This window comes from Lepus europaeus, chromosome X (genome assembly GCF_033115175.1).
Source record: "Lepus europaeus isolate LE1 chromosome X, mLepTim1.pri, whole genome shotgun sequence".
Classification (NCBI taxonomy): domain Eukaryota; kingdom Metazoa; phylum Chordata; class Mammalia; order Lagomorpha; family Leporidae; genus Lepus; species Lepus europaeus.
In genome coordinates this window covers 125082003-125108678 of record NC_084850.1, presented here as the reverse complement: position 1 = coordinate 125108678, position 26676 = coordinate 125082003, and the positions used below count along the sequence as shown (strand labels likewise).

At 42.0% G+C, this 26676-nt stretch overlaps 1 long non-coding RNA gene across 2 annotated transcripts in view; it reads right to left on the bottom strand.

Moving 5' to 3' along the window:
• LOC133753557 (uncharacterized) overlaps positions 1–26575 on the bottom strand; it is a 207655-nt gene extending 181080 nt beyond the window's left edge. For both annotated transcript variants that reach the window (XR_009865073.1, XR_009865074.1), the window contains exons 1-3: positions 26460–26575; positions 26022–26135; positions 18390–18481 (exon numbers count right to left, since the gene is read on the bottom strand). This is a non-coding gene — a long non-coding RNA (uncharacterized LOC133753557). The remainder of the gene's footprint in view (positions 1–18389; positions 18482–26021; positions 26136–26459) is intronic.
• Positions 26576–26676: the final 101 nt, after the last annotated feature.

The window sequence follows — 26676 nt, the reverse complement described above, 5'->3', positions numbered from 1 at the left end:
GGGACAGACAGAAACAGATTTTCCAACCGTTGGCTCACTCCCCAGATAGCCGCAATGGCTGGGGCTGGGCCAGGCTTAAGTCAGGATCCAGAAGCTTCATTCAGGTCTCCCATGTGGGTGGGAGGGGCCCAGACATTTGGGCCATCTTCCACTGTTTTTCCCAGGCCATTAGCAGGGAATTGGATCAAAGTGGAACAGCTCATACAAGAAAAGGTGTCCATATGGGATGCTGGCCTTGCAAGCAGTGGATTCACCTGCTACTGGCCCCAAATTCTTCACTTTCTATACTTTTTCTAACATCTCTCTTGCTGTCATTCTGCTTAATGGTATTTGTAAATGATTCAGTGCTTATCTAACTCAGGTTAGGTTTTCAGTGTTACAGGAGGATTCCTTTTTTTTTTTTTAGAAAATTTTCGTTTAATAAATATAAATTTTGGAAGTACAACTTTTGGATTATAGCGGTTTTCCCCTCATAACCACCCTCCCACCCACAAACCATCACATCTACTCCCTCTCCCTTCCCATTCTTCATTAAGATTCATTTTCAATTATCTTTATATACAGAAGATCAACTCTATACTAAGTAGATTTCTACAGTTTGCATCCACACAGAAACACAAAGTATAAAGTACTGTTTGAGTACTAGTTATACCATTAAATCACATAGTACAACACATTAAGGACAGAGATCCTACATGGGGAGTAAGTGCACAGAGACTCCTGTTGTTGATTTAACAACTGGCACTCTTATTTATGATGTCAGTAATCACCGGAGGCTCTTGTCATGAGCTGCCAAGGCTATGGAATTCTCTTGAGTTCACAAACTCCGACCTTATTTAGACAAGGCCATAATCAAAGTGGAAGTTCTCTCCTCCCTTCAGAGAAAGGTACCTCCTTCTTTGATGGCCCCTTCTTCCACTGGGACCTCACTCGCAGAGATCTTTCATTTAGGTCATTTTTTGCCAGAGTGTCTCGGCTTTCCATGCATAAAATACTCTCATGGGCTCTTCAGCCAGATCCAAATCCCTTAAGGGCTGATTCTGAGGCCAGAGTGCTGTTTAGGGTATTTGCCATTCTATGAGTCTGCTATGCATCCTGCTTCCCAAGTTGGATCATTCTCTCCTTTTTAATTCTATCAGTTATTATTAACAGACACTCGTCTTATTTATGTGATCCCTTTGAAATGTAATCCTATCTTTATGATCAATTATGAACTGAAACTGATCACTTTAACTAGTAAGATGGCATTGGTACCTGCCAATTTAATGTGATTTGGAGTCCCACAGCACATTTCTAGCTTTACCATCAGGGGTAAGTCCGAGTGGGTGTGTGCCGAACTGTACATCTTACAGGAGGCATCTTACACATACCTGGTTACAAAGATTCTGAAGAAATTCATTTCCCTATTCCAATCATCCATGTGTGTATGTATGTGTGGGTGTGTGTTCCTAAAAAATACCTACCTATGAAGCATCCTGAACCTCAACCAGGTTCCCCCCTCTCCCGTTTCATTTCTCCTACTTACCATCCGTAAACCTCACTGAAAGAAAAATTGTTGTAAATATTTGCAGCCTTACGTTATAAAAGAGTTTGATAATACCAACAGCACAAGTAACTGAAGGAAACATATTTAAATTGGAAATCATCACAATTAAAAAACTTCTGTGTCAAAGGACAGTCTCAAGAAAGTAAAATCACAATCTACAAAATGGTGGAGATTATTTTCAAATCATTTATCTGATAAAGTTTTAATACTCAGAATACAGAAACTACTCTTAAGACTTTATAATAAAAGACAAACAATCCAGTTTAAAAATGGACAAGGGGCAAGCATTGTGATTCAATGTGTTAACATGTCACTTACAATGCCAGCATCCCATATTAGAGCAACACTTCAAGTGCCAGCTGCTCTGCTCCCAATCCATCCCCTGATAATAAGCCTGAAAAGCAAGAGAAAATGGTTTGAGTACTTCAGCCCCTCCCATGTGAGAGACCAGGATGGAATTCCTGGCTCTTGGCTCTGGCCTGACCCAGACCTGGCTGTTCCAGCGATTTTGGGAGTAAGCCAGCAAATGAAATCAATCATTCAATCAATCAATCAATCTCTCTCTCTCTCTCTCTCTCTCTCTCTCTCTCTCTCCCTCTCTCATTCTCTCCCTCTCTCCCTCTCTCCCTCTCTCCCTCCTTCCCTCCATCTCTGCTCTCCTCTCTCTCTGTCACTATGCCTTTCAAATAAATTTTTAAAAATCAGTAAAAAATGGACAAGCATATGAATACACATTTCTCCTAACAAGATTTTTTAAATGCCAAAAAAGCACATGAAAAGATGCTCAATATCACTAATCATTAGACAAATGGACATCCAAACCACAAAGAGATATTACTTCACACATTCTTGGATGAATATAACCAAAAAACAAAGACATTAACAATCGTGGGCAAGGATTTGAGGAAACTGGAATCTTAATACACTGCTGACATGTTATAGTGCAGCCACTGTGGGGAAAACACTTTGGCAGGTATTCAAAAAGTCAAATACAGAATTACTATATGACCCAGAAATTTCAGTCCTATGTATAATACCCAAGAAAAATGAACAGATCTTCATAGCAAAACTTATCCTCAGATGTACACGGCAGCATTATTCACAATAGCCAAAAGAAAAAACAAAATTCCATTAATTGATGCATGGATAAAGAAAATGTTTATACAGTGGAATATTATCAATAAAAAGGAATGAAAGATTGGTAGGTGGTATAATACTCAAAACAATTATGCTATATGAACGAAGCCATTCACAAAAGACAACACACTGCCTGATTCTATGAGTAGCTAATGTCCACAGCAGATACAATCATGAAAAATACATTAGTGGTTGTGAGGTAATGAGGAGAAGGGGGAACTGAGAGTTACTGCCAAGAGGTAATGAGGTAACATTTCTGGGGTGATGGGAATGTTCTGGAATGAGATGGTGGCAATTTTTACACAACACTGTGATTATACTAAAAATCATTTAGCTATACACGTTAAAATAATTAAGTTTATTATTTTAGTTGCATCAAACTCACAGTTTAAGTTATAACAGTATACATTATTAATTCAGAAACAGATGAGCTGGCTAGTTATGGTATAGTATATCTCATGAAATTAGAGTCAAGATATGTACCAGGGCTGCAGTCATATGAATTAATTGGAGCTGGAAAATCTGCTCCCAAAGTAATACAATCACAAAGCTGGCAAGGTAATACAGAAGAACTCACTGTGTGTATATGTGTGTCTCTGTCTATGTGTCTTTCAAATACACAAATTTTCTTAAAAAAAAAAAAAAAGCTACATGAAGATGGGGCTATTTGTTGATCAACAATGGTCAGGATCCAGATCTTAGTCCCTTGCCCTTGACACTCTCCTCCTAGGGGCTGGACATGGTGGTGAGAAATCCCTGATCATGTGAAGGAAATAAACAGTCTAAGATGGAAGAGTAACAAGATAACAAACCAATACCAGCCCTAGAGTTCCCATTCTGAATTTTATGAGAAACGACAGGTGCAGATATTTGAGTAAGAAGCTAGAACAAATAGAAAAGGTCAAGACAGGAAACATGGACAGAGACATCGTCTCCACACTGGTAAGATCTAGCAAAATGAAGGACATGACACAAAGAGTTTCAAGAAAGACCCTTAGAGAACACCGAAATTTAAAGGATGAGAGCAAATAGGCTAGCCATAGAAGCAACTATCAGAGAAATAAGATGAACAACCGGTTAGCATAAAAGTCATGAGGTAGTAGGGTCAGCAACATTTCAGGCAGAACTGTAAATTTCTTGTTAGAGATGCCACCTGCCTTTACCTGGCCAGCTCTCCTCCCAGGCCAGCCAAGTAATGAAAGTCAACAGAGTGCCTTCCCCTAGGAGGTTCACACCTCCCTTAGGATATACCCCATGTGAAGAGATAGGTAGGTCTGGGCCTCTTAACTTACAAGGCCTAAAGCCCACCAGATTATTATCAAGCCCCTTCTATCAGGTTCTATTTGCCTCTCAATCAGAAAAATTACTTGTAGCTTAGACAGCACCTTTCTTAGCTCCTCTAATAATGACTCTGTCCTTTGTTCTAGGCCCTGTCTAGTGCACTTGGGCCTCATTCCTTTGTAATCATAACCTCTACTCTACCACCAATGGCTCTACTCCCAACCTGTGTGTACTGATGGTCCTCTTCCCCACTTAATGCTGTATAATTGTTCAAACCTGGTAAACGCCACTCTTAGGATCATTGGTTACTATCCTCACTCTGTCTTTTATGACCTTGTCTAAATATGATCAGAGTCGGTAAACTTGGAAGGCTTCCATAGCCTTGGCAACTCATGACGACAGCCTAGGATGGTTACTGGCGCCATAAACTAGAGTGTCAATTTGTTGGGTCAACAACAGGAGCCACTGTGCACTTGCTCCTCATGTGGGATCTCTGTCCTTAACGTGCTGTACATTTTGATTTAATGCTATAACTAGTACTCAAACAGTATGTTTCACTTTGTGTTTCTATGTGGGTGCAAACTGTTGAAATCTTTATACTAAATTGATCTTCTGTATATAAAGAGAATTGAAAATGAATCTTGATGTGAATAGAAGGGGAGAGGGAGCGGGAGAGAGGAGGGTTGCGGGTGGGAGAGAAGTTATGGGAGGGGGAAGCCATTGTAATCCATAAGCTGTACACTGGAAATTTATATTCATTAAATAAAAGTTAAAAAAAATTAAAAAAAATAAAAAAGTCATGAGGTAAAGGAAACATTGGTCTTCCGGAAAAGAAGGCCTGAGGGGGGAAAAGAACTCATAGATCTGTACAACTGTAGGGATGTCAATATGAGCACTCCCTGTACTTATCCACTTTTTTGCAATCCTGTCTTACCCACATATAATCCCAGATCACCTGATCATCTTTGTGGCTCATCAATTCCTTCCTTATATATCTTATATCATCCTAGAACATCTCCTACCCTCAGACATGTTGGCCACACCAAGAAACATTATTAGTTGTCCTTTGATATGCACCATCATTATCACTATGATCCATAACTTTCAATAGGCAACAAGCACGGCTAGGTAGATTAAGAAGTAATCAGGTACCAGAAATCAACCCAAACATCTACAGCCAACTTATATTTGATCAAGGATCTAAAACCATTTCCTGGAGCAAGGACAGTCTATTCAATAAATGGTGCTGGGAAAACTGGATTTCCATGTGCAAAAGCATGAAGCAAGACCCCTAACTTACACCTTACACAAAAATCCACTCAACATGGATTAAAGACCTAAATCTATGACCCGACACCATCAAATTATTAGGGAACATTGGAGACACCTGCAAGATATTGGGACCAGCAAAGACTTCCTGGAAAAGACCCTGGAGGCGCAGGCAGTCAAAGCCAAAATTAACTATTGGGATTGCATCAAATTGAGAAGTTTCTGTACTTCAAAATAAACAGTCAGGAAATTGAAGAGACAACCGACAGAATGGGAAAAAATATTTGCAAACTATGCTACAGATAAAGGATTAATAACCAGAATCTATAAAGAGACCAAGAAACTCCACCACAACAAAACAAGCAACCCACTTAAGAGATGGGCCAAGGACCTCAATAGACATTTTTCAAAAGAAGAAATCCAAATGGCCAACAGGCACATGAAAAAATGTTCAAGATCACTAGCAGTCAGGGAAATGCAAATCAAAACCACAATGAGGTTTCACCTCACCCCGGTGAGCATGGCTCACATTCAGAAATCTACAAACAACAGATGCTGGCGAGGATGTGGGGGGAAAAGGGGCATTAACCCACTATTGGTGGGAATGCAAACTGGTAAAGCCACTCTGGAAGTCAGCCTGGAGATTCCTCAGAATCCTGAATATAACCCTACCATACAACCCAGCCATCCCACTCCTTGGAATTTACCCAAAGGAAATTAAATTGGGAAACAAAAAGCAGTCTGCACCTTAATGTTTATTGCAGCTCAATTCACAACAGCTAAGACTTGGAATCAACCTAAATGCCCATCAACAGTAGACTGGATAAAGAAATTATGGGATATGTACTCTATAGAATACTATACAGCAGTAAAAAAAAAATGAAATCTGGTCATTTGCAACAAAATGGAAGAACCTGGAAAACATTATGCTGATTGAAATAAGCCAGTCCCAATGGGACAAATATCATATGTTCTCCCTCACTGGCGACAACTAACCGAGCACCAACAAGGAAACCTATCAAAGTGAAATGGACACTATGAGAAACAGTGACTTGATCAGCCCTTGCCCTGACTGTTGATGAACAACTTAATACGTTATCCCGCTTAGTATTTTTTTGTCTGTTCTACTTAATACTATTGGTTTAATTCTGTAATTAATACACAGTTATTAAGTATTGAAAATTAACTGAAAAGTGATCCCTATTAAATATAAGAGTGGGAATAAGAGAGGGAAGGGATGTACAATTTGGGACATGCGCAAGCTGATTTGCCCCAAATGGCAGAGTTAGAAACATACCAGGGGATTCCAATTCAATCCCATCAAGGAGGCATGTACCAATGCCATCTCACTAGTCCATTTGATCAATTTCTGTTCACAATTGATCATAATGATAGGACTAAAAATCAAATGGATCACATAAACAAGACTAGTGTCTGAAAATACTAACCGATAGAACAAAAAAGGGAGAGAACGATCCAACATGGGAAGCAGGATGCACAGCAGACTCATAGAATAGCGGATGTCCTAAACGGCACTCTGGCCTCAGAATCAGCCCTTAGGGCATTCGGATCTGGCTGAAGAGCCCATGAGAGTATTTTAGGCATGGAAAGCCAAGACACTCTGTCAAAAAAAAAAAAAAAAAAAAGAAGGAGACCTGAATGAAAGGTCTCTGCGAGTGAGATCCCAGTGGAAAGAACGGGTCATCAAAGAAGGAGGTACCTTTCTCTGAAGGGAGGAGAGAACTTCCACTTCGACTATGACCTTGTCTAAATATGATAAGAGTCAGTGAACTCAAAAGGCTTCCATTGCTTTGGCAACTCATGACGAGAGCCTAGGGTGATTACTGATGCCATAAACAAGAGTGTCAATTTATTAAGTCAACAACAGGAGTTACTGTGCACTTACTCCTCATGTAGGATCTCTGTCCTTAATGTGCTGTACATTGAGATTTAATGCTATAACTAGTACCCAAACAGTATTTTTCACTTTGTGTTTCTATATGGGTGCAAACTGTTGAAATTTTTACTTAATATATACTAAACTGATCTTCTGTATATAAGAGAAATGAAAATGAACCTCGATGTGAATGGAAGGGGAGAGGGAGTGAGAAGGGGGAGGGTTGCGGGTGGGAGGGAAGTTACTGGGGGGGGGAAGCCATTGTAATCCATAAGCTGTACTTTGGAAATTTATATTCATTAAATAAAAGTTTAAAAAAAAAGAGTACCATTTTATTCTCCAAAAATAGTTTGGATTGCTATTAGCAATACAAGTTCAGTTTTCCTATTCTCATGCGTCTTTACCAATATGATTTTTATCTTTCAAGATTTGTCAAATTCTTAATAAAGATGATATCATTAAAAAAAAGAAGTAATTATGTTAAAGTCGCCAATATCCCAGCTTTTCTTTGTAACATGAAAATTCAAGGACCTTAGTTAATCAAAAGTGAGCATAGGAAGAAAATTGCAACGAGATGTGTTACATGGATATGGGTCTGCTCTATTCAGTCTAAATCTCCTCCTCCTTCTCCTGAAAGATTAAGGTTGGAGTACCCCTCCACAGGAATGCCAGATTTAGAACCTAAAACGACTTTCTTAGATGTCTGCACCACTGGGAACAACAACTTCCACTTCTCCACTTCTGTTTCTTCTTTCAGGGTCCATGCCACCTTTCAATGGCACTTGCTGTCTGTGGAGATACAAGGCATTAACAGCAAATGTTCCAGAAAGTTTCCCACTGCTAGTATACTTGGCTGTAAGGTTGGCTTCACTATTTGATTCAATGCCATCAATGAGTTCAAATATAAAAACAGTCCAAATAAGAGTCCTTGCACAGAATTCCACCATCACCTGTGTGGATGGGTTTGACAGTGTCATAATCACAAAAGGAATCTACTGCAGCCCATGCCTGGCAGTACCCCTTACAGGAGAGGATGGTACAGGATCTAGAACTTCTATCTATGGTACCCAGGGACTCCCTCTCTACTCAACTGTGCAGATGGAACATTGGGCATATCTGTCAGGCTTCCTTAGATACAATGCACTGAAGTTTCTAGTTATTAATTTTGGACCAGGTCCCAAATTATAGACAAATTACCATGCATTGTTACATAGTCCATCCAACTGGTCATGGTCCTGGGCAGTATAGGGGATGATGAATCTGCTGATTACACTGTTTGATCCTCAAGGAGTCCTTGTCTGTGTACATCACATGGGGCACAAACAGGAGTTGTCTGTCTTGTGTAATCATTGATCATGTTTGCTACCACACAGACTGAGGCTAGATTATCCAGTCAACTCAAGGTCAGGCATCATTCCATACTATCAGCCCATAGGTGCCTGCCCAATATCTAGCCAAAATGTAACAGCATTTGGAGGCTGTTTTCCATAGAAAGGAACACAGTCAAGACTCCATCTTTTGCTCAAATTTCCATGTTCCATGTACAGGAGCAAGCACTCCATATTCCTTTAAGTTAGTTGATGCATTTCTAAAATCTATTTAGGGGGGCCGGCGCTGTGGCATAGCAAGTAAAGACACCGCCTACAGTGTCAGCATCCCATATGGGCGCTTCTTTGAGTCCCGTCTGCTCCACTTCCAATCCAGCTCTCTGCTATGGCCTGGGAGAGCAATGCAAGATGGCCCAAGTCCTTGGGCCGCTTGCACCCACATGGGAAACCTGGAAGAAGTTCCTGGCTCCTGGCTTCTGAATGGCACAGCTCCAGCCATTTCAACTATTTGGGGAGTGAACCAGTGGATGGAAGACATCTCCCTCCCTCCCTCTCTCTCCACCTTTGCCTCTCTGTAACCGTCTTTCAAATAAATAAATAAACCTTTTTTTAAAAAAGCTATTTAGGAGTCTTCAGGAACTTGGATGTAACAGAGTCAAGAGAAGACAGAGGCACTGACACAGTTTCTTCACCTAACACACCCTCATTTGGCAGGGGATTGGGGCCACTGGACATCTTCTTATACACTTCTGAAAATGCTTGGTTTACACCTTCACTTAAAAATGGATGTCTTTTGGGCAATACCCCTGTTGTTAGTGTTCTCACTTGGGACCCATCAATAGGGAAGTCAGGGCATAACAACAGTTCTTGTTCAGTTGCTTTCTCAACATCAACAACACCCACCAAAAGGTCAGCAGAAGACTCAAAGAGGGCATATCAGGCAGTGGTTTCACGCAAGTACCACAAACAATTCTCAAAGGAAGCCACTGCCAGGTGGCATCTTTTGCCACAGATTCCAGTCTACATAAATATCAGACGACACTCTCTGAAAAAGTGCTACACAAGTGAGCTACTTTCTTGAAAAGGTGTTTGGCACAGTTCACTTGAGAGTTTCCAGGCATGTTTTTGAAGTAATCTTGTATAATAAAATTAGCAGGATCCTTATGTGAGTTACGAAGTTTATCCAGTACTAGACAAGTCTTTCATAAGCTGTTCCATTTTGTTTTCTGGGATTTCAAGATCATCATACTCTCTTAATCTCTGAGAATCAGCCTCACATGGTTCACAAAACTTTGAGTACTAAAATGCTTATTCCTAGGAGTAAAACTTTCAGCCCTGTTTACTAAGTAGTCTTCCCATCTGCGATAATATCATCCATGTAAAGGTACTAACACAACTCTGGTGAGCTTTTGGTCTCAACTGTGCACACGTAAGAAATCGTAGCAAAGCATAGATCCCTTGTGGGAACATGGTAAGCATATATGTAATCTAAACCCTGTGAGGGCAAAAAGGCTTTGATCTCATGGATGCATTGAGATCTGAATAAAGCAGTATCATGTCCACCGCTAGAAACCAGGGCCCCCTAGTCTTCACAAAGGACTTTGTGTCTATTATATTACCTGGTAGGACAAGTTCAAGGAGGACAGATGACACACTGAACTTACAATATAGCACAGTGAGGTGTCACATATCAAAGGCTTTTTCATGGACCAAATAGTGTACCGTAGGGAGGACCTATTTCTTTAAGCACATGTGTCTCCATTTAATCCTTGATTGCTATAGGGACCTCTTTAAACTCGCTCAAGCCCCACAAGTTAGAACTCTACTCTGATTTAGAGATACCCTGTGGCTGGACTAGGGAAGGCCAATTAGCTCTATGTTGCCTTCTTGTCCTATTACCACTGTTCGAATGCTAGCATTTCCCCAAGAGGAGCACCTCTTACAATCAAGAGAAGAATTTAACATATTTAATACAACTCTTACCAGAATATATCCAGCAGTATCAGTCAGTATCAGCGACAACAACTTGTCTTTGTATTGGCTCAAAAATGCCCACCCTTAAGCTCATATCAGTCTACAACGTGAGAGTTACGTCCATACTACACCAATGGGGGGCTTCCAGGAACCACAGTGACTTTTGGCTCTAGTGCCCATAACATCTGAGAAGATAGAATCTGCATACTATAAAATATCTAACATGCCTTGACCAGTGAATAAAGCCTCTGGTTTCAATTAAGGAAGGATGGCCCTCAACTTCTATCTAACACCCTTTTGTTTTTGAAAGAAAGGTCTAGGTGCAAAGACTGGTGCTTAATGCATTATATAAACAGTAGTCTCAACAACACAGATGTCAACAATGGGTTCTGGGTCTCTTGATCCACTTCCCCATATTAACAGAAGGTATTTGTGGCCTGACTGGCTTGGAATATGGGTATGTTGTTAGGAAACTGATCGCTTCCCTCCATAAAACTGAAAAGGATTCCTCAGCTCCTGGCTGAGGATGTAAGCCACTCAAGTCATATTGAGCTTTTGATCAAAGTAAATTTTAATGCCATCCCTTAGTGCTCCTTGTAGGAATGGACCTCAGTACATTACTTTGCAAGAGATCAACTCTGATTAGGATTATCTATGAACATGGCCACCAATCAAAATACGCAGATTCAACATCCCCATGACACAGAAGGGGAGCAAGAACAAAAGGACGTTTTTCCTACATTTGTGGGTTTTTCCCCTTTTCAAACACCTATATAAACCAGAAAATGTCTCAGGGACAGGGATTAAATATATATCCTTGTCACCACTTTGGCAACATGGTCTGTGACTGTACACCAATGTTCTGGACATTACAGTGGTTCCTACTCTGTAGCTCCATTCTGGGGAGGAGGAACAGCAAAAAAGTCTTGTGCTTCAAAGACCATGCAGTAGAATAGAAAATGCCTCAAAACAACATTTTAAGAAAAATGAGGCCGGCGCCATAGCTCAATAGGCTAATCCTCCGCCTTGCGGCGCCGGCACACCGGGTTCTAGTCCCGGTCGGGGCACCGGATTCTGTCCCGGTTGCTCCTCTTCCAGGCCAGCTCTCTGCTGTGGCCCGGGAGTGCAGTGGAGGATGGCCCAAGTGCTTGGGCCCTGCACCCCATGGGAGACCAGGAGAAGCACCTGGCTCCTGCCTTCGGATCAGCGTGGTGCACCAGCCACAGCGCACCGGCTGCGGCGGCCATTGGAGGGTGAACCAACGGCAAAAGGAAGACCTTTCTCTCTGTCTCTCTCTCTCACTGTCCACTCTGCCTGTCAAAAAAAAAAAAAGAAAGATGAATGGGACATGCCTCTGATGAATTCCTCACAAGCCTCACATCCTCTCATGTTCCAGGACAATCTCTAGGCATATTCCATACTCAGGTAAACTATGCTACAAAACTGTCCCTACATGGCCTATATGTGTATGTTCAAGTTCACCAAGACAAAGCTTCCTCCTCTTAGGACACCCACTATTGGAAGAAGCTGATAACACCCATCATTCACCATGTGTTTCTCTGTAGTACTCTGACTTGTATGACTGGAAACTCACAATGGATTATGGGATGGATGATGCAAATACAACAGCTTTAGTAAGCTTTACTTATGGCCGTGAGACAGAAGGGTACAGAGACTAGTGTCTGATGCATGCATAAACAAAATTTGGAGCTAGGACTGCTTATGACAAAATATACAAAAGGGGATTAGCTAGTGACTAGCCTGCATCTCTACAACCTGAAGAAGAAAGAATTTTGTTCTCTATATGGTATGTGGACCCTGAAAAAAAGAGTAATTGGCTTTTTTTCACATAAAGGAGAGAGGACAAAGAGAACTTCATCCTTCCAGTAAGCAAATGACAGAGTTTTTAAAAGTTTGTCTTAGCCCATTTTCAAGTATGGACAGAAAAGCCAGGCAGAAAATCAATAAGGAAACAGCTGACATATACAGTACTACAAATGGGCCTAACAGACATATATGGAACTTTCTACTCAACAGAAGCAGAATACATAATCCTCTCCAGAGCACATGGGACATTTTCAAGGATATATCAGGTCACAAAACAAATTTTCATGAATTTAAGAAGATGTAAATCATACCAATTATCATCTCAGACCACAGTAGAATAAAACTGGAAATAGGTAACAGAAAGAAAACAGGAAAATTCACAAATACATGGAAACTAGACAACACACTTTTAAACAACCACTGGGTAAAAGAAGAGAGAACTTTAAAAAAAAAAACCTTGATAAAAATGAAAACAAAAATATAATTTACCAAATTTGTAGAATGCAGTGAAAACAGTGCTTAGAAGGAAGTTCATAGTGACAAATGTCTACATTTAAAAACAGAAAAGGGGACAGGCATTTGGTACAGCGATTAAAATGCCACCTGGGATACTCAACACAGATAAGAGAGCAGGAGTTAAAATCCCAACTCTACTCTCCATTCCAGCTTCCTTCCCATTAGTACCCTGGATGTAGCAGATGATGACTCAAGTGTATGGGTCTCTGCCACACATCCAAGACACCCAGATTGAGTTTCAGATCCTGGCTTCAGCCTAAACAAGATCTGGATGATGTCGGCATTTGGGGAGTGACCCAGAGTATGAAAGATATCTATCTATCTACCTTTCAAAGAAATTTTAAAAAGAAATAAAAATTAAGAAAAATATTTAATTAACCTAACTTTACAACTCAAAGAACTAAAAAAAGAACAAGCTAAATCCAAAGTTAGCAGTAGGAAGGAAACAATGAAGAACAGAGATCATTACATATTATATATACACATTGAAATATAATGATACACATATTGAAACATAACACTATACTACATAAATATATATAACTATCATTAATCAACATTAATGTTTTTAAAATAAACTCACAAATCTGGAAAGCAAAAAACCCATTTGAAATAATAAATTAAGCAAAGTTGCAACATTCAAAATTAACATAGAAGAATCAGTAGTGTCTCCTTTACAGAAAGCTTTTTGCTTGAAAGGCAGAAATAGCTAGCTAGATCGATCTCATCTGCTGGCTTATTCCCCCAAATGCCCACAATAGCTGGGGCTGGAACCTAGAACTGGGACTGCAAACTAGGTCTCCCTCATGGGAGGCAGAAACCAAATTATTTGAGACATCACAACTGCCTCCCAGGGTCTGCACTGGCACGAAGCTCCAGTTAGGAAACTGAGTCTGGAATCAAACCTAGGCACTCTGATTTGGGACATAGGCATCTCAACCTCAGGGCTAAACACCCACTCCAATTAGTGGTATTCCTTTATACTAACAAGTATCCAAAAGAGAAGCTAAGAAAACAATCTCATTTATTTAGCAATAAAAAATAAAATACTAAGAAATTAACTAAAGAGATAAAAGTCTTTATAATGCACTGAAAATTACAAAACACTGATGAGAGAAATTTTCAAAGACAAATAAGTGGAAAGAAACCCATGTTCATGGATTGGAAGAACTAATATTGTTAATATGTCCAAACTACCAAAGCAATCCTCAGATTCAATGTAATGCCCATCTAAATTCCAATGGCATTTTTTGAGAGGCAGAGACAGAGCTCTCATCCACTGGTTTGCTTCCTAAATTTCCACAACTGCCAGGACTGTGCAGGGCCAAAGAAGAAGCTGAGAATTCAATTTGAATTACTTTCTATCTCCTAGGGTCTACATTAGCAGAAAGCTGGAGACGAGAGCTAGAGCTAGGTATTGAAACCAGGCATTCTGATATGGAATTAGGGCATTTTAACAAGCATGTTACTACTAGGTTAACTGTCCATCTCCAATGGTATTTTTTACAGAAATAAAGGGGAAAATTCTAAAACTTATATAGAACCACAGAAGACCCTGAATGCCGAAGCAATCTTGAGTCAAAAGAACAAAGCCAGATAACAGGCTAATCCTCCACCTTGCGGCGCCGGCACACCGGGTTCTAGTCCGGGTTGGGGCGCCGGACTCTATCCCGATTGCCCCTCTTCCAGGCCAGCTCTCTGCTATGGCCCGGGAAGGCAGTGGAGGATGGCCCAAGTGCTTGGGCCCTACACCCCATGGGAGACCAGGAGAAGCACCTGGCTCCTGGCTTTGGATCAGTGCGATGCGCCGGCCGCGGCGGCCATTGGAGGGTGAACCAACGGCAAAAAGGAAGACCTTCCTCCCTCTCTCTCTCTCTCTCTCTCTCTCACTATCCACTCTGCCTGTCACAAAAAGAAAAAAAAAAAAGAATAAAGCCAGAGGCATCACACTTTCTAATTTCAAATGACGTCACAAAACTATAATAACAAAAAGAGTGGGAAGAGGGGGAAATAGTATGAGTTTGGTGCAACAGTTAAGCCACTGCATAGGATGCTGGCATCCCATGTCAGAGTGGGTGGCAGGGACCCAAGCACTTGAGCCATCATCTTCAGACGCACAGCTGTGACTCAAACCCAGGCAGTCTGACATGACATACAGAAGTCTCAAACAGCAACATAACCTGCCAAACATCCAGTGGCCCCTCTCCATACTATTTGACTTCCTTGTTCTCATATTCTGGAAACACTAAGTTTGGATTTGGGTCCAGATTCTGATTGTACTTGGATTACCATGCCTTGCTGCATAGTCTATCAAGGTGGCAATTATCCCAATAAGGACTAGGAATGTCTAACAAGCTTATTAATTCCACTGGATTTTCATTCTCAAATGATCCCTATCCATGGGCATCAACATGGGACACAAATAGAAGGTGCATCTTGTACAATCATCTGATTCTCTTTTTTGCCATCATAGAGGCTAGGACTTGATGATGTAGTTGTTCCCTTGCCAGCCACCAGTCCACACTGTCAGTTGATGGAATGGATACTTGCCCAAGAGTCAGTCTAAGAGTAACACGGTGAATTGGGGGAGGGGAGCATTTCCAAGGTAAGCACCACAACTCAAATCTAAACCAACACAGCAGAAGTTCCTCTTGATGCATAAAGCCTCCAGTTTCAGTTAGAGAAGGAAGGACCATGATCTCTGCCCTAGACCTGTTTGTTCTTAAAAGGAGAAAGAACTAGGTAGTAAGGTGGTACTAAGTATGCTAAATGTAATAAACATTAGTCCAAAGAGTTCATATCTCGGTAAATGAGTCTAAGTCTCTTGATCCTCCTTCTGTGATTAATATTGTAGTCGTGACCACACTGTCTTGGAACATGGGGTCAATCAAAGATAATCAAGTTGATGTGGCATAAATATGTAAGCAGCTAGTTAGGTCTGTGGAGCCAGATAGGCAAACAACTAATCGGGTCTGCAGAGCCAGAAGTCACAAGACTCTACCACATTTCCCACCCCCTACTGGTCAATAAAAGACACCCACCTTCCCATAATGCACCTGTTAAATCCAGGACCTGCAGGCAGAGATTATAAAAGGAGTGGAAGACAGGAGAACATTCTGTTTCCACTTGAAGGTACTGTGCTCATCTTTTCAGTGTACAAATGGAACATTTCTACTCTCCCACCTTCCTATTCTTGGACAGGCCTTCTCTCTTTCCTTTTAATCATTTTAATTTCCCTTTAATCTCTATTTTGTGGGCAAGTGTTTGGCCCACTCATCTCGTATAGTTTTTTGTGTAGGGTGGTCCATACTTGCAAATGAATGTGTGTTTGTTCCCTCACGGCCAAATAAACTATTCCTGTTTGCACACAATACCAGTTTCTGCTTAGTATTTCTATCTGTGCAGGAGACAAGAGCCTGGATGAAAATCAATTCATTGCCCACATCAAAGTGACCTTCACTCCTTGGCCTCTAGCATAACTGGCAGGTCTCTCAACTGCTAGCCAAGGAACCAAGTATATAAGAGTTTAGTCTCATTGTACATTTGCCTGAGAATATCCTTAGTATCACTTCTTTCCCACTCACTGTAGGTGTGGACCTCAGTACATTTCTGCACAACAGACTTTATGTCACCAAGATGTTATCAATGAGGTCTGATACTGCTCCCAGGAAATGTTCAATACTCATAGAGTCAGTTTGTATGATCTCACCTGCATTTTTCCAAAAGGGGCTATAACCTTATCATTCTCCACAGAAAAGAAGTTTAAAATACCTTGGAATCAAGCAGTGAGAAACAGGTAGGATTCAGCCCCATGTGGCCTTCCCTCCTTTACTGTTAGACAAATTGGCAAACTTTTGCATCCATTTTGTAGCAACCACTGTTCTCTAAGGAACACAGAATGCTTTAGCTTGTAAAACAGTTGTTCTTTGGCTAAGCATGGGATTCATTGAGTGAAGTCACATTGTTTCAGGTATTATAACTGGCAGATGGGCTCTGAACTTTATTAGGGATAACTTTCTCTAGTTGGTATACATCCAGGGACACAGGGAATGACATCTTTAATTTGACTATCAAGTTGACAGCATACTACAGTGAGGTTAAGCCACCATTTGTGATGCCAGAACTCCATACGAGCACTGGTTCAATCCTCAGCTTCCCCACTTCTGATACAGCTTCCTGATAATGCACCTGAGAAGGTACAGGAACATGGCCCAAGTACTTGGGCCCCTGTCACCCATATGGAAGAACAAGATAGAGTTCCTAGCTCCTGACTTCATCCTGGCCCAGCCCTGGCTGTTACAGTCATTTGGGGAATGAACCAGGGGATGGAAGCCTCTCTATTTCTCTTTCTCTCTCCCTCCCTCTCTCTCTCTCCCTCCCCCCCTCTCTCCCTCTCCCCCCTCCCTCGCTCCCCCCGCCTCTCTCTCTCCCTATTTACCTATCAAATAAATAAATATTTTTTAATAAAAAAGCATTGGGCATAAGAGGAATTTTTCACCAACATAACATGAACATTCAACATGTAACTCACTTTAAGTTTGAATTATTAATTAGTACATGGCACATAAAATGAATTGGCACAAAGGCCTCTCCATGATAAAATCACTTTTAACTTTTTTTTTCACTAAAAGCTCTATCAGCGGCATTTAGACACTTTTTACAGAAACACAAGTTATGAATATTTTCACACAGACACTATAACACCAGCTCCTAGAAGACCATCTACTCTCCTTGGTTGGAGTTTCAGAAAATAAGGAAAAGGGGGACATAGTATGGGGATAACAGGCACCAGTAAGCACAAGTTTGCACAGGCTTTCAGGTTCTTGGAGGTCACAAAAAAATATACTTTTGACAGGTAATTTCACTTCCTGCTGCCTAAACCTCTAAACTTTTACACAAAGTGGCATACACTATTGGATCACAGAGAATCTATTTTCTCTTACCCCTAACCTGGCCCATACTCCTTGGAAGAGGTTATACCATGGAAGAATTCTTATTGTCCCTACTCACTCACCATGTAGACAGGGATGCACTACCAGATTTTAGGAAGCTATCATTCTCTTAACCTGCCCTCTCTGTGGTACCTGATCATAAGAATCTCTGCCAACCTATTGACTCGACCATAGTAAACCATGTGCCATGGATCCCCAGAACCTTATCTATCCTATCATGGAATGCTAGTGTAAGGACCTGAATGCCCCTCTCGCTCACCAATTAGGTGACAGGCTGTGCTAGAATAGTATCCACCTACAAAAAGGAATGAAGCATTGATGTGCTACAACATGAACAAGGCTTAAAACATTATGCTGCATGGAAGAAATCATTCTCAAAGATCAGATATTGTACAATTCCATTTATAGGAAATTTCCACAATAGGCAAAGCCATACAGTCAGATAGTAGATTAGTGGTTATCAGATTATAGGTAATTGAGTGACTGCTAGAAGTATGGCAATCATTTTAGGGTGATGGAAATGTTCTGAAGATACTGATCATCATTGACTAAATGAAAATACTGAAAATTGCTGAACTGCACATTTTAAAAAGTAGTCAAGTTAATGTTTATGAATTATATTTCAGAAAAACAGCAGTTAAACAAAAATTTCTCAAACTCACAGTTTCTGTGGGTCATGAATTCAGCAAAGACTGAGATGGAGGTTTTGGGCATCTCACGAGGTTAACACCAAGATGTCAGCTGGATCAAGTGCCTGGTAATAATAGACAGAATTAAAAAGGAGGGAATGTCTAACATGGGAAGCAGTCCACATAGCAGACTCATAGAAAGACAATAGCTTTAAGTAACATTCTGACCTCAGAATCAGCCCTTAAGGCATTCGGATATGGCTGAAAACCCTATGAAAGCATTCCAGGCATGGAAAGCCAAGACACTGTGGCAAAAAATATCCTACATGAAGGATCCCTGCGAGTGAGACCCCAGTGGAAAGAAGGGGCCATCAAAGAAGGAGGTATCTTTCTCTGAAGGGAGGAAAGAACTTCCATTTTAATTATGGCCTTGCTAAATAATGTCAGAGTTTGTGGACTCAAGAGGCTTCCATAGCCTTGGTAGCTTATGAGAAGAGCCTCAGGTGATCACTGATGTCATAAATAAGAGTGTCAATTGTTAAATTAACAATAGAAGTCACTGTGCACTTACTCTCCATGTAGGACCTGTCCTCAATGAGTGGTACTAAGAGAATTAACTGCAAAACTTGTTCTCAAACAGTACTTAATACATTGGGGGGGGTGAAAACTGTTGAAATCTTTACTTAGTATAGAGATAGTCTTCTGTAGATAAAGTTAATTAAAAATGAATCATAATGAAGAATGGGATGGGAGAGGCAGTAGGAGGTGGGACGGGAGTGAGGGTGGGAGGGTTGGTATGGGAGAAAGAACCACTATATTCCTAAAGCTTTACCTATGAAATTTGCATTGATTAAATAAAAACTTTGAAAAAAGATGTCAACTGGGACTACAGTCATCTGAACTGTCTAAAGCTGGGAGATCTGCTTCCATGGTGGTGCAGTCATGGCTGGCAAGGTGGTGCTGGTGGTTTGTGGGAGGCTTCAATTTCTTCCCACAGAAGCTTCTCCAGAAGCTTTTGGAATGTCCTCACAACTTGGTGGATGATATTTCCTGAAATTAGAGGAACAAATGCTCTTCCCCCATTACCTCAAGCAAATGACAAAATGTTTCAGAAAGCTTGGTTTATGTCTCCTATAGGTTGAGGACCACAGAACTACTGTCTAACTCACCCAAGTCAAGTCCAGAGGCTGTCTCCCCGCAGAAGAGATATTATAATGGAAGCCTTGATATAAACTGAAATTCCCAAAAATGCAGAAAATTCTGTGTTTCCAAGGAACAAATGCAGACTCCATAAAAGCCCAAGATTGTCTTAAAAAGAAAAATTGCTGTGTGGGCCACCCAGAGGGTTGAAAGGACTCCAACTTAGGAATGAGTCAAAAAAGTACTAAGAACTAAGGATAGTCTAAGTGGCCAGAGAAAAGACTCTGAATATGGCAGGGGTCTGCGTTCTGGGATCAATCAAGGAACCTGAAAATGCCCCCAGGACACTGCCACATAAGGATTTCCTCCATATTACCAAGCCCCAAGGACACTGCAACTTTATCAGCCATGCAAGGGTATCCCCTTCTCCTATAATCTCAATACTCTCTAAGTCCCAATTATAGGCCAGAAACTGTGAGGTCAAGTTTACATACGGACATTTATTTGACCACGGACAAATATTTGTGAGCATCATTAGAATTTTAGCTTGATAATAGGAATATGTTTTTCTGTTACTACTGCCTTCCAGTGATGGCTCAAAAAGTATTCCTAATCTCCATTTCTCATTCTACACAAAAACTAACTCAAAATGGACCAAATACCTAAATATAAATAACTATAAAACTATTAAAAGGATTGGCTTAAACAATAGCTTCTTAAATACAAGGGAGTTTCAAAATTTTCATGTAAAGTACATATTATTTTTTATAAACTTATCCTTTTTTAAGATTTATTTATTTATTTGAGAGGCAGAGTCACAGAAAGAGGGAGAGGGAGAGGGAGAGGGAAAGAGGTCTTCCATCTGCTAGTTCACTCCCCAAATGGCTGCAAGGGCAAGAGCTGGGCCAATCCCAAACCAGGAGATTCTTCCGGGTCTCCTACATGGGTGCAGGGGCCCAAGCACCTGGGCCATCCTCCTCTACCTTCCCAGGCTATCAGCAGAGAGCTGGATCAGAAGAGGAACAGCCAGGACAACAACTAGTGCCCATGTGGGATGACAGCATTGAGGGAAGAAGCTTAGCCTACTATGCCACAGCACTAGCCAAAAAAATGAATATTTTTCAATCATATTTTCTACAAAGTTTTAAAAAGATTTTATTTTAAGAGCAGAGTTACAGAGAGAGACAGAGAGACAGAGAGAGAGATCTTCCATCTGCTAATTCATTCCCCAAATGGCTGCAACAGTTGGGGCTGGGCCAGGACAAAGCCAGGAGCCAGGAGCTTCTTCCAGGTCTCCCATGTGGGTACAGGGCGGGGCCCAAACATTTGGGCCATCCTGTGCTGCTTTCCCAGTTGCATTAGCAGGGAGCTCTATCAGAAGTAGAGAAGTTGGGACTTCAACCTGTCCCCTTATGGGATGCTGGCGGTATGGGTGGTAGCTTAACCTACTATGACATAATACCAGCCCCTCCACAAACTTTGTTTTTTATTTGACAGGTGGAGTTATAGACAATGAGAGAGACAGAGAGAAAGGTCTTCCTTCCGTTGGTTCACTCCCCAAATGGCTGCCACGGCCAGCGCTGTGCCGATCCAAAGCCAGGTGCTTCCTCCTGGTCTCCCACACAGGTTCAGGGCCACAAGCACCTGGTCCATCCTCCACTGCCCTCCCAGGCCACAGCAGAGAGCTGGACTGGAAGAGGAGCAACCGGGACTAGAACCAGCATCCATATGGGATGCTGGCACCGCAGGTGGAGGATTAACCAAGTGAGCCAATGAGCCGGCCCCTCCACAAACTTTTTAAGCCCCCTTAGATGACACCAAAAACACAAGCAATCACAAATATATAGATAAATTGGATTTCATAAAATTTAAACTTTCTTACAGCAAATGACATGATCAAAAAGTATAAAGAAGAAAATCTGCAAATCATGTATCTGATAAGGATTTAATATCCAGAACATATAAAGAACTCTTACATTTCCACAACAAAAACAACCCAATTAATAAATGGACAAAAGACATCAGTAGGCATTTCTCCAAACAGCATATGCAAATAGCCAATAAACACAAAAAAAGTTATTCGATATCATTAGTCATTTGGAAAATCAAAATCAAAATCACAATGAGATACAACCTTATACCTATTAGGATGACTATAACCAAAAAAAATGAATACAAGTATTGAAGAGAATATGGAGAAATTGGAACCCTCATACATTACTGGTGTGAATGGAAAATAGAGCAGCTGTTGTGCAAAATGCTTCATCAGGTCCTCAGGATGTTAATCACTAAATTATCACATGGCCAGCAATTCCAGTCTAGATATGTATCCAAAAGAACTGAAAATGCATAATCACACACTCATCCAATTAACATTCACAGTGTCATTATTCATAATAGTCTAACAATTCAAACAACTGAAATATCCATTGACTTATGAGAAGTTAAGTAAAATTGGTATATCCAGAAATTGAACACTATCCAACCATAAAAAGGAATGGAGTACCAAAAAATGCTACACATGGGCAAACCTGGGAAACATTAAGCTTAAGTGAGAAAAGCCACACACAAAAGTACAAACACAGTAAGATTCTACTGATAAGAGGTACCTAGAGTAGTCAAATCCCTAGACACAGAAAGGAAAAGGTTAGCTTGCAGGACCTGAGGATAGGGAGAAACTAGGAATTATTGTTTAATGGGTATAGTTTCAGTCTGGGAAGATGAAAAACACTGGACAATGGTGGACAACAGTGTGAATGCACTTAACGCCACTGAAAAAAATCATGAAAACATTATACTTAAGTAAAAGAAACCAAAGACAAAAGGCCACATGTCATATGATTCCATTTATATAAAATGTCTAGAAGAAGCAAATCTATAGAGAAAGAAAGTAAATGAGACATTGCCAGAAGTTGAGAAGAAGCGGAAATTTGGGAGTGACTGAAAGGTTTCCTTTAGGGGTGATATAAATGTTCTAGAATTAAATATTTTTGAGTATAGGGGCATATGTTTAGCACAGTGGTTAAACCCCTGCTTGGGACACCTATATCGCACATCAGATTGCCTAGGTTCAAGTACTGGCTCCACTTCTGGTCCAGCTTCCTACCTAATGTGCACCCTGGGGGGCAGGAGATGTTGGCCCAAGTACTTAGGTCTCTGCTAAACACATAGGAGACCTGGAATGAATTCCAGGCTCCTTGCTTTAGCCTGGTTCAAACCTGGCTGTTGAAGGCAAGTAAACGAGTGGATTGATCTCCACCTCTCTCCTTTTCAAATAAGGAAAATATATATTAAAATGTATAATATACATTAAAATATATAATACATATTAATACACACACACACATATATGAGCTAGCATTGTGGCACAGTAGGTTAACCTGCCACTTGCATCATCAGCATCCCATATCAGAGCACTGGTTTGGGTCCTGGCTGTTCCACCCCCAATCCAGCTCCCTGCTAATGCACCTGAGAAAGCAACATAAGATGGCCCAACTGCTTGGGCCCCTGCCACTCATGTGGGAGACCCAAGTGGAGTTTGAGGCTCTTGGCTTTGGCCTGGCCCAATTCCAGCAGTTTTGATCATTAGAGGAGTGAACCAGCAGATGGAAGCTTGCTCACTCTCTCGCTCGCTCTTTCTCTCTGTCACTCTTTCAAACAATCAAACTTATTTTAAAAATAAAATACACATGGATCACTTTTTTAAAAAAATGGTGCATACAAAGCATAATACTATGACTATATACCTAATTATACACTTTAAAATGAAAAAATAATACTTCGTAAATTTTACCTGATAAAAATTTGATAAAAAGTCTCCCAGGATGAGTAATCTAAGCATAAGACAGAAGCTATCCTTTTTATGATCTAGGAGCCAAAGTGACAGAGCACAACTTCTACCATATCCACTAGAATTCAGTCCCTAAGGCTGGCATAGATTCAAAGTCAGGCTTGACACTTATCTTATTATTTCAGTTTCACAACACATAGAAAGTATTCTATCTGCAAATGACCAAACTGAGGTTCAATAAATTTAAACATGTTTCCCAAGGTCACAAGGCCAAAAGATGGAAGAGCTTGAGTTTGAACCTAGAAGTGGTTGATCACACAACCTATGGAGCTGGGCCAGGCCAAAGCCAGAACCTAGAATTCCATCCAGGTCTCCCATGTGGGTGGCAGTGCCCCAAGAACTTGGGCCATCTTCTGCTGCTTTCCCAGGCACATTTGCATGGAGCTGGATAGGAAACAGAGCAACAAGCACTGGAACCTGCACTCAAATAGAATTCCAGTATTGCAGGCAGCAGTTTAACCCACTGTACAACACCAGCCCCCAACCTGTGCTCTTAACCACCATTATGATGTGACAGTTCTTAACCAGACATGGCCATGAATGAAACTGAAGATACTTGCCACCTCAAGGATCTGTTGACTTGCCACTCTTGGGCTGTGGTCCCCTCACTTGACTGTTTAGCTCCCTGGGTATTTCTTAGGTATACCCTGGGTTCTGAATCACTCATCTGTGTCTAATTATTTTGTATTATTAATATGGGCAACTGACTCCAGCTGAATGGTAAGTGCCTTGAGGGCAGGGCCCCCATCTCAAGCTTATGTGTGGATGTCATCATGACAGCATAATAGGAGAGGAGTCACAGATGCCACCACTCACAATATCAGCTGCCAAATGGTCTGAGGCTTACACAGTAGGTGTGTGGGAGCCGGCCCAGCAGGTGAGTCTCTCCAGTGGGCAGCAGGTCCACTGGGGCCCACATGGTGGTGGGGGGATCCTTGCTACTAGCTGGGGCACCTCTGCTGAGCCCAGAGCTAAGAGGTGTCAGGACATATCATTCTCCCCAAGCTCCCTAGCCTAGGTCTAAACCTAAGGCCCAGCTCAGGGTCAAGAATTCACTGAGCTTTGTGTTTATTTGTCCAACAGTCACCATGGATCACCGAAGCCGACCCCGCAGCATAGGCCTGAACCGAATCCTTGGGACTCAGTCCCGAGCCCCCAGGGCCCCGCTCCCTCTCCATGTGGAGCAGGAGGCCAGGGAAGGAGAAGAATGCGAGCGCGAGCTACCTCGTCAGAGGACTCCTACCTACTCCTACGGACCCCCAGAATCGGAAGAGCTGCCAGACCTGGTTATGGGTAAGGACAAGCTTCATCTTTTTTATTCTTTGCCCACAGGAAGTAGGAGCCAAAAAGCAGAGCAGATAATGGGAAGAACTAGGATGAGGGATAAGCTTAGAAAGAGCAGATTTTCTATCTGCCTCAAAGGGTTGTCGCGAGCAGCAAGGACATATGTGAAAGCAACTTAAAACTGCTGAGACAGGCTGTTTCGAATAGTTGGTGTTATTTACAAAATCAAGTGCTTACAAGAGGAAATGCTTACCATGTGTCAGAATCTTTGTGAAACAAAGACAAATCAGAAATTGATTTCAGTCCCAGGGAGGTGACAATCAGAGAAAAAACAAACTGTTAGGACACTTCAGCAGGATTCAGAAAAGGTGACAGTAGCTCACATGAAGACAGAGGGGACCCTGGGAGCATAAAGACTGCTGATGGTGCCTCTCTGTTGTGTGCTGTGTCTCTTCCCTCAATCCTCAGCTCCCATTCTAGCAAGTGGGGAGGAGGGGTGGGGGTGGGGATAGGGGAGCTGGGGGGAGGCGCTGGGGGTCTGGTGGGGTACTTGTCAGAAACTGGAACAACCATATGTTGGAACAGAGGGTTTTCTGGGAACATTTCAAGTCTTTGTTTTAAAAAACGCACACCCTGAAACAGGTCTAAGTTGCTAAACTCCGTTTGCCCTGTACTTCCTTCCCTGATGGAAGAGAAGAAATAGTCTAAAGATACTGCTCTGCGGGTTAGACCTTCTTTTCTAAGTGTCCCCAGGACTGAAAAGGGTTATGGCTAGAGGGAAGTAGTGGCATTACTCACAAAGATCACTGCAAGAAAAAGAATAAATGTCTGTTAGAGGAATAAAATGCAAGCCAGAGGCAGTAGGTTCCTTTCCACTTTGGAGGAGATGGCGTGGGACGGGAGCGCTTTGTGGAGGGAGGAGAGGGTCTAACAGTGCCTAGCGCACAAGGCCAAAGGCCGCTCACCAACCAAGCTCTGTGAAGCGACAGGTGCGCAAGGATGGAGGGTCTAAAACAGAGCTAAGGCGAGGGCACAAGCGCAAAACATTGTGGAACAGGGCCTGAGAGAATCAGCGGGGTCTAAGCGCTGAGGGTGGGAGCCCAGTGGACGCTGACGTCACAAAAGAGCCTACCAGTTGATTGACAGCCTGGGCCTGGGGGGTGGGGGGCGCAGGCGCAAACGTCAGGTGTTGGGGGGAGGGGAGGCCCACCTAGGGAGGGGCGGGGCAGCTGGGCCAGGCCTGGGAGAGGCCAGGTGTTGGTAATGGGGTAGCGGTCAGAAGCTGCAAGAACCTCGCGCTGGGAGAAAAGGTTTTCAGGGAACTTGTCAAGCGTTGATTTTAAAAAAGGAAAACAGACTTCTCTGGGTCATGATTAAGTTACCTAAACTACCTGTGTGTCCTTTCCTGGTGGAGGAAATGGTTACACCTATCTTCTCCAAGTTTTCCCAGGACTTGAAGGGGCTCCAGCCAGAGGGCAAAGTCACGGCACTGTTCACACAAACCACTGCAAGGGAAGTAAACAAGTTAATGTCTATCACATTTCAAAATTTATTCTGCCTACCTGAAAATTTGTAATCTCTGACTCCCTATTCCCTCACTCCTCCCTCCTTCCCGCACCCCAGCCCCCACCCCCAGCAGCCTCCTGTAACCAACAGGATCCTTACAGTCGACAACCAAGTAAATTTCAAATGTCCCGCCGTAGGTGACAGATATGCTAATTTGCCCGACTGAATCATTCCACGCTGCAATCCATATCCAATTATGAATTTTCAATTAAAAAAATTTTTAACTGTTTTACAGTAACTTTTTAAAAGTCTATTAGACGTACAGTTGCAGCTTTTGAGGAGATGGTGCTCAGTGGTGAGACTCTGAGGAAGAGACGTGAGAGGAAGGATGCCTACAAGTGCTGAGAGCTGGGGCGCGGGAGCCGGTCACTCGCCACGCCTTGAGCCGCCCTCCTCACAGTTGGGTGACGCGCTCTGGCCTGGGCTGCCTCAGGGCGCAGGCGCAAACGGCGGCTGGGAGCGAGGAGGCGGGACCCGTGC